Genomic DNA, 8,722 nt, shown 5'->3' with positions numbered 1-8,722 from the left:
TGTAAGATAGGAATTTCAAAGTGTCAATCTTAAAGTTTGAATACAGTACAATTTGAATGAGCTGTATTTTGAATGAGATGTGAATGTATTTCACACTTTCTATGCCTAACCAGATGTCCTGAACTGTTGTACAGAAATGGATGTCAATCATTAATATCAAAGAGGAAAAAGCAGTGAATCAAAAACTTTGATGGGTGTTAAGACTTGCCAACCATCCAATTAAATCTCCTGAGGAGCCATAGAGAGCCTTTTTAGCCAAATCTGATGTGTACAGTGCCTGAGAGGACCTTTTCTTGTAACATTGAAACCATAAAAGCACAGCTAATAATGACAAAAACTGCCTTTTTTAACTGCTATTTTGTTCATAAAAAAGCATCTTTCTACAGAAAACCTGTGAAACAAAGGAAAATAATTGCATCAATGAGAAGGAAAGATATCTTGTCATAATAAGTCACTGTATCAAATATATATTGTGAAGTATTTGTGCATGTTGCTTTCTCATACTGAATTCTCATAGAGAGAACAGAAAAGTATCAGGAATTTGTCATGAAATGCAGATTTCATAATGGTACACTTTCACTTAGCAAACATCAAGATATCTCTGATTTATTAAAGTATGGCGCCTGAAGGGCGCGCCGAAAAATATGAAACATCCTGATATCTCTGATATATATGCCTTGTATATTAAAGTCATGCACCTGAAGGGCATGCTGAAAATGTCTGATATATTAAAGTAATGAGCTTGAAGAGCACGCTGAAAAATATTGAACATACAGATATCTCTGATGTATGTATGCTTGATATGTTAAAGTTGGGCGTGCTGAAAAATATGACTGATTATTAAAGTTGCGCGCCCAAAGGGCGCGCCAAAAAATACAACTGAATGATGAAATTTGTGGCTGACACTAGCATTTTAGGCAATGATGAGCCTGTGTCAAAATTCAAAAACACACTGACCCCCCCCCCCTATTGGGCATTTCAAAAACATGGTGACCCCCCTATCACCAAAGTCAAAAACAGGGTGACCCCCCCATGAATCCACCGCCCCCCCCCCAGGCTGAAGAAACTGACCAGTCCCTTACATACTATTTCTTTCGAACTTCTAGTCTACCAAAACCCTAGCATCGTCTGGTCTGCAAGGCTACATGCGCTACTCAACAGCTCTCAAAATCGCCGAAAACTTGCTTTCAGCACTGTGCTACATAAACGGTGGATGGCTGCTAAAGGTCATAGGCCTATCATATGGACTGTCATCATCACTCCTTTTTCAGCAACTTTCCGATTTCAGGCATGTAGTGAATTGAATCTGAGTCCGTATGAGTAGCGAAGGTAGATAGCGATACCTGTTGGCATCAAGAAAGTATAAGCTTTTGACCAAGGCTGACAGTTGTATGTACCGGTACACTGTTGTCTGACGACTACAATCCGGTCACTAGATTTAACGGTTAAGTATGATAAAAAGTGTCAAAATTTGTGTAAAACAGTCATTCAGATTATTTATGGCATAGCCTTCGCTCATTTTTTCAGAATTCAACACATTTTCAAGTTTATGGTCGTGTGAATGTTTTCTTGCAAAATAGCAACGAGACTGAAAAGTTTTATGCTTCTCTTCACATCATTTCCCGACTTTAAAGTTTCATACCTTATTATGTGATTCAAAGCAAGATTTTAATTCCACATATGGGAAAAACGTCATCATCTTAACATCAGAAAACCACGTAATTTTGCTTCAGTAACTGACCTTAGAGACTGAAAAAATGAGAGATAATCGTACGAAAAAAATATTCTTAGTTTGAGTTATCGATGGTTTTTTGACATACTAAAATTTACCACAAAAGCACAATGTACGGGGTATGGCCTTCCTTTAAACAGTAAAAAGTTGGTCCGCAATATGTTAGGCAGTCATTAAAAATGTCTGAGAACTAAAACATTGCGGTACAGCTAGATAGCCTGACCAGTTTGAAAAACTTGAAGAGAGGAAACCGGGAATGCAACTCCAGTCTTGTCGGCACTTGCCTTGATGAGATGAACATTCACAAGGAATGCCTCATGTCGAACAAGTAGAAGTGTTGAAATCATATCCCGCAAAACAAATGAGCAAACCAAACTGTGTCGAAATGGTTCTCATTATGTTTGAACCGGGATAGATTTCATTCGCCGAGTCATTGTAAAATCATACAGGTATGTGTGTGATTTAGTCAACCCATTGCCGCTTTCACAGTACATGTTTGTCTTTGAGACTCTAGCGAGTTGTACCAGTCCTTACCATCTCAGAACACCTACATGCACTGGCCTTTCCGGTTTACCCTTTCCATGCAATTCCAAGCCCTTACCTTTCGAAAGTTAAAGTCTAGTAGAAGGTTGATCTTATCGGACTTCTTGGGACCCACTTTGTTTTGCCTCTCTACTTTGGTTGAATAGTCGGTAGATTGGCTCATCGGACTAAGATGGGTATATCGGCTCATCAGACAATATTTAATGGTATATTTAATAGCTCATCAGACAATAATGGTTAGTAATGGGACAATCAAGTCAGCAGATCCGTTAGGCTTGTAAACATTTTAAAATCAAATTCTACCTTTTCTAAGCTGTATTTGAGCCGGTGGCGAAGACACTATAGGGACTGGACAGAAATTACAGCACTGTGGGGTGTTTTTTTGAAATGACGCTGCACTGAAAATAGTGACCCTTCTTAATTAAGTGTTCGCAAGACAAATAGTAAGCTCCCCAAATTTCCATTTGCAAGCAGTGCCCTTCCCCCTGCATGTTACAATCCATGTCAATAATATCTGCATCGACAATGGTAAATACACATTTATTTGTCATTGCTTTAGCATTGCTGGCAATCCGGGTGAGAAATAGTAAGGTTGTTAAACGTTCAACCACGGATTTGTTAGAGAACCACATCCCACGATATGCTAATGACAGGAATTTTGCAGTTCAGCCAATTGTTTAATCACCGTCATTCCACCCAACGGTGGGTGGAAGGACGGTGATTTAATGCTTTACTTGATATTTTGAATTATTTTTCATCGGTTTCTGGTTTGAAATCTATATACGATATCATACGATAAATGTAAGATGCTATGTATCGGCTCTCTGAAATCCACGAATTTCCATATCAAAAGTTCATGTACTTTAGAATGAACTAATGGTGCTGTTGATGTTTTTGTCGTGCATATTCCGATAGATGTATCACAACTTATCACTGTCGACAGTAATCCTCGTCTTGAAAAGGCAAGGAATTCTGCAGCCATGGAAGAGTCCGGGTCTCACCCAGTATGGGAAAGTAACTCTTAATAAATCCTTGGTCACTTCACGTTTAACATATCTTTTTATGTCCCTTCCATCACCGGACATCGACTTGTTAAAGAAGTATGACTTTTCTATGGGAAGGAAAACGAGATTGGGTGAAGGGAAGTAATATACACAATATCAAATGAATTTGGTGGTCTCAATCTGTCTCGCGCTCGCGCTCCCCTCCTCTCACAAGAGGGGGAGCGTAGAGAGCGCCCTCGAGCGACGGATCTTTCAGTCTAAATCTGACCAACCTACAGGCGTTTAACTTTGTGTCAAAAGCAGCTTTTTTATCAGGATCGTGCGCAGTACATTGTAGTAAATAGTACAATTTTGTAATTTCTAAGTTTAATTCTAGCATGTGCATTAATGGGATGCCAAATTTGTGGAATTATTTTTCTGAGAATGGCGTTGTATTTATTAATGATCTTCTTGATGCTGATTGTAAGTTTTATACATTTGACAAATTTGTTGGAAAATACGGAAATATTTGTAGTAATTATGTGTATAACCAAGTATCACCTACTTGGAGAAAGGTGATCACAAGATCATATGCATCAAAGTTATCAGTCTGTAAGCAAAACCTTCGAAATGATAAATGGATGTCAAGTGTAAAAATGAACTTGAATGTTATGAATTTAGAAACACCTGTCGGTATTCTTTCTAACATTTTAATGTACTGGCACAATATATCGGATTTGTTATTCCGTTAAACATAGTATTTTTACTTCCTTTCAAAATAAGCATTGATACTAAACTGCGGAAATTTCAATACAAACTTATCATGAAGATTATACCATCAAATCGCTTATTACACACTTGGGGTTTATTTGAATCGCCAAAGTTTTCATTTTGTAAATAGGTAGAGGGAGATTCTTATCATGCTCTGTTTTCGAATTCAGTAATAAAGAAGAAGTGGGTTTACGGTGTTACACAGACCAAATTATAGTTGAATGCTATGATTTGCTTTCATGGTGACATAAATCCTATGACTAGCAAAATTATCAACTTTGTTTTTCTTATGGGACGATTTTGTATTTTCAGATGACGCATTGGAAAAACATTAAGAAATGGAGAACTTTAAACTTATTACATATTGTGCCACATAGATTAGAATTTTATGTTTTGTTTTGTTTTTCTTCTGTATGTTTTATACCTTTTTTGTTTTGTACATGTTAAATAAAAAAGATTAAATTGACAAATAATTTCTCATTTGATCTTTGAATTTTCAAACAATATTTTTCTAACCTTTACAAATAATCACATATATGCAAGATTTCAATTAATATCATGAAAACGACATTTCATATTAACAATAAATAAATTTATTAAGTACATATAGTGCAATATGCATTTCAAAATGAAAGAGACAATAGCTGAAATGTTTACATTCATTTAAAGTTAGTTTTGTAGTTGTTCAGAGAGCAATATTAGCGTTTTTTCAAGAAACTTATTACAACCCAAAAGTCCATATTAACCGATAAATACTTGCGAATGCACCCATGTAGTAAGTTTTGAGGATATAAAATTTGATCACAGTTCCCTCATAGACTCCCATGTATAGTGATATGATTGCTGATTTGGTTGAAATGAAATTCTAATCTAATAGTTTTTGGTCACATCTGCACTTTCAATCACCCTACTCTTGTCAATTATATATATATATATATATATATATATATATATATATATATATATATATATATATATATATATAAAATTGCGCAGATTTTATGTTGGAAATATGGGAAAATTTGCAGCATTCAAAATAATCGTGAACTGAATCTTAAAAGGGACAAAAACCAGGCAAAATTCGTCGATGTAAATTCTCTATGGGACGAGGCTCGCAATTGGAAAGTGAAAAGCTACGGCCGAGGCAGGAGATACAAGCCATCTGATTGGTCCAGTATGAATTTAAATCATAAGATAATCCGCTAAAGTGTGGTATATACGTTTCGTTGAAGGAGGGCTTGGGTACGATGTGAAAAATCGCCAATTTTTGATCTTTCCAAAGGAATACAATAAATTAAAGAGTTGATGCAGTAAATAGAGGTAATGTTCTCTGTACACATACGGTATTTTATTTGTTAGTCATTTATCCAGTGTTTTAGCTAGACTTTAAAAAGGATGGTTGGGTCAAATGGCAAGCAAAGAAGCTCCCCTTGTGAGTTATTAGAAAGGGTGAGTATTCATACAGAGTAGTGGACACACACAAGTCCTTGCTCCTCATGGCAAAGAAGGGGTATGCCTTCTTTCATATGTAAGATTTTATCACAAACTTTTAAAGTACATGTAAAATTTATTGACTATACTTGTAAACAACAAAAGACAAATAAACAAACGCCTTTCTTTATTGACAAACGGAAAATACAATTCTTTAATAGCTTCTTTATTGTACGGTACATGGAATCAGCACGCATAAACAGACAAACAAACAAACACAAACAAACAAGGAGCCAGAGTTCCATGAGGTCAAATGTGGCAGTTTGCATTAGCTTGTACAAAGAGTGTTACGTAAACCCCGTCTTATACTGCAATACTTGGATGTTATTGGCATAAAATTACAATATTCATCTTTAATTGATTATACACTATGTGTTCTGCGATATGCTCAAAATACCTGCAGGATCATAGCTTTTGCTAAAGGAGGGATGGTAATTCCAGCAAACGGTATTTCATCATTATGCGTGAAGTCTTTGTATGGGAGTTCCCCAATGTCCTTATAACCCAATTTCGTATACACTTTTTGACTTCCAACAGCAGTAGCGATAAGGATGATAAATTTTAAGTTTTTCTTCGCCGCCAGATCTCTGCGCATGTCGGCCATTTTTGTAGCGACACCACGACCTTCGTAATCAGGGTGGACACTTAATTTGATACTCTTCAAAATTTTACAGTCAGGATTATCTCGCAAGTGTGGACTCTGAAAGAAACACGGTTCGAGTTTTTCAGCTAAAAGTGCGAATACAATATAATAAGGTTTTGCTTCATCTGGCAGGTGCTTGATAGTATCCAGCATTGATTTGTTTTCGGTTAACTCCATGATAGTACCTACTGCAACTCCGACCACTTTATTCAACTCCTTGTCAATGGCAACCACTGACACTCCATCTTGCGCCGCCTTGCGGCAGATCATTCGATTGACTGCAAGTTCTACATCGTAGGGCTGTTTCACCACGCTGCTTAGTGGTTCTCCATTGATGAATGTGATTGTCAAAATTTGAGCAGCTTCTTCTATGTGATCCTCTGTTAGCACGGTGTAGACAATCTCATGATTTGTGGTTGACGAAGACATTTTGAAGCTGTTATTCACAACCTGTGAGAAAAAATATCAAACAGGTGAAGTATTCAGTATTAGATTATAGCTTCGTAAATCCCGGTAAATTTTGTGACGTCATCCCCCAGATTATCAGTGATAATGTATCCGTTTTACCAGCATTGTGGCCCCAAATGTTTTCTACATCTACAAAATTTATACATATGCATTGCCAAAACTGTAAAATAATGGCAAAACTCCCGACCCATAATGGACCTAAGCAAACTTTGCACTCTATAATGTACTAGCTTCACCTTGTACATATCGTTCAAAGATTGCTTTCGTCCTTCATGGGCCAGGGGAGGGGGCACATTACTGCTTAATTATAACAAAACTTCATAGAAATGATAATTTAAAGAAACTTTGAAAGTGCAATTTTAATCGCAGCTTCTGCGAAATGATATGCAGATGCTAAGAGAATTTTGGCAGCCGTTACGGTTAGTTTGTACAGACAGGATTTGCAGACTCCCCTGACAAATTCCTAGAAAAACCGTTAAGGGAGAAATTCTCCAATATCGTTGCGTAAAAGTATAAACTTGCTTGCCGACCGAGTGGATCGAGCTTACTTAAAATTGTCCATACCAAATATTGGGTTACCTCAACATTGCGTTTGATACGGGAAGTGACAAGAAACAAATAAGGTATTTTCAGCTTTAAACCTTTCACCCCTTAACTTTATTTGTAAACGTACCCATATGCCAACTTTGACCCGTGTTCGTGAAGGACAACGTTCTTGTGTGAGATAATGCAACAAGGCGAATCGAATTTTCACATACAGCGTTACGGCAAAAGAGGAGTGGGATGTCATTAGAACTACAACTACACGGTACCCTTTCAAGATTTGATTTTACACAGCTTGTGTACAGTTCCAGTAACAGTGATTTGAATTTCCACCAACGCTTGTAATATGCCTCGTATGTGATGTTTCTCTCTTTGTCATGCTGAGGTCAGTGCTGTCATTGAAATCGTTGTTCAAAATGAAGCATATATCGACCTTGCAAGAAGGTCGGTCAATAAGGGTTGAATTCATGAATAGAATACATTTCATTGTTTATGTATCTACTTGTTTGCCAGTAAATTGCGCCGACAAAACTCGAGGGTCTATGGTCATATCAGTAGTTGAGCTCAATCCGGTTGGCCTGTCTGAGAGCAATCCCTGGAAATGTGTAAAAACGGTTTCAAGTTTTGCTGTGTGGTTTAACAGATTTGAAAATTTGCCAGGCTCTTTAAAGGGACATAAGCTGTAACTTGTGGCAAGTTTTTTTTTCAGTATTCTGAAGTTTTTTCAGTATTCTGCTTCTGTATATCAACTACCGTGTCTGACACTAATCTGTTTGTCATGCCGGAAGTTTCGACAATTCTTTTTGTCAGCACAGCTTGTATGTGTGTAGTGATCATTGTTTATTGCTTACAAATGAATTCTAGTCCGGACTTGAATACAATTTTCAACAATGACAATGGAGATTATACTCATATAGGTTGTGTTGATATGCTAAATACTTGGCATCAAATTACAGTTTAGAGATTCAATGCAGAAAGTGTAGGGAGGGATAGAGGGACTGTGGTTACAGGAATACCTACAGTGAACTAGTTAATCATAATAGTCGTCACATCATTGTGTAAGAATTTTCAGGAATACCTCGCTCTGATATCGAACTTGTATCATATACATATAAATAATGTTTGTAGAACTCTTTGTATAACAGCGTACGTGTTAACCTAACTAATTTAAATTTTGTAAATGGGCCAGGCTCGACTAGCGAACAGCTATATTTTCTGGCTCCACATTACCACTGAAATGTAAATTTTGTATTTGCTTGTTATGACTTGTGAAGTGTACTATTACTTTTCATGGTAATAAACCAAGCTACCAATATCTGTGATATGCTTGACCGTGTCTCTGCAGTGACTTACCTGGCGCGAGATTACCGAGGGGGACAAACTCACAATCTCAGATCGTCTCGAAGTCTGAGGTGCTCCGAATGTGAACGTTTGTCGCGTAGTTGTTCACTGGTTGCGTATGTCTTGCAAGCTAAATTAAACAGAATATATGTGTCCTGGTACCTTTCTATACCTGGCCACGTCCTGCTTGCGAAAGTAGGGTCGGGT

At 37.1% G+C, this 8,722-nt stretch overlaps 1 long non-coding RNA gene across 1 annotated transcript; it reads right to left on the bottom strand.

Moving 5' to 3' along the window:
• Positions 1 to 5,624: 5,624 nt before the first annotated feature.
• Positions 5,625 to 8,722, bottom strand: LOC139139304 (uncharacterized). Its single transcript, XR_011553774.1, has 2 exons — positions 8,528 to 8,722; positions 5,625 to 6,613 (listed from the first exon to the last, which is right to left on the bottom strand). It is a non-coding gene; the product is annotated as an uncharacterized lncRNA (long non-coding RNA).

The sequence above is a fragment of the Ptychodera flava genome, chromosome 8 (genome assembly GCF_041260155.1).
Source record: "Ptychodera flava strain L36383 chromosome 8, AS_Pfla_20210202, whole genome shotgun sequence".
Taxonomy (NCBI): domain Eukaryota; kingdom Metazoa; phylum Hemichordata; class Enteropneusta; family Ptychoderidae; genus Ptychodera; species Ptychodera flava.
This window is presented reverse-complemented; position numbering and strand designations above follow the sequence as displayed.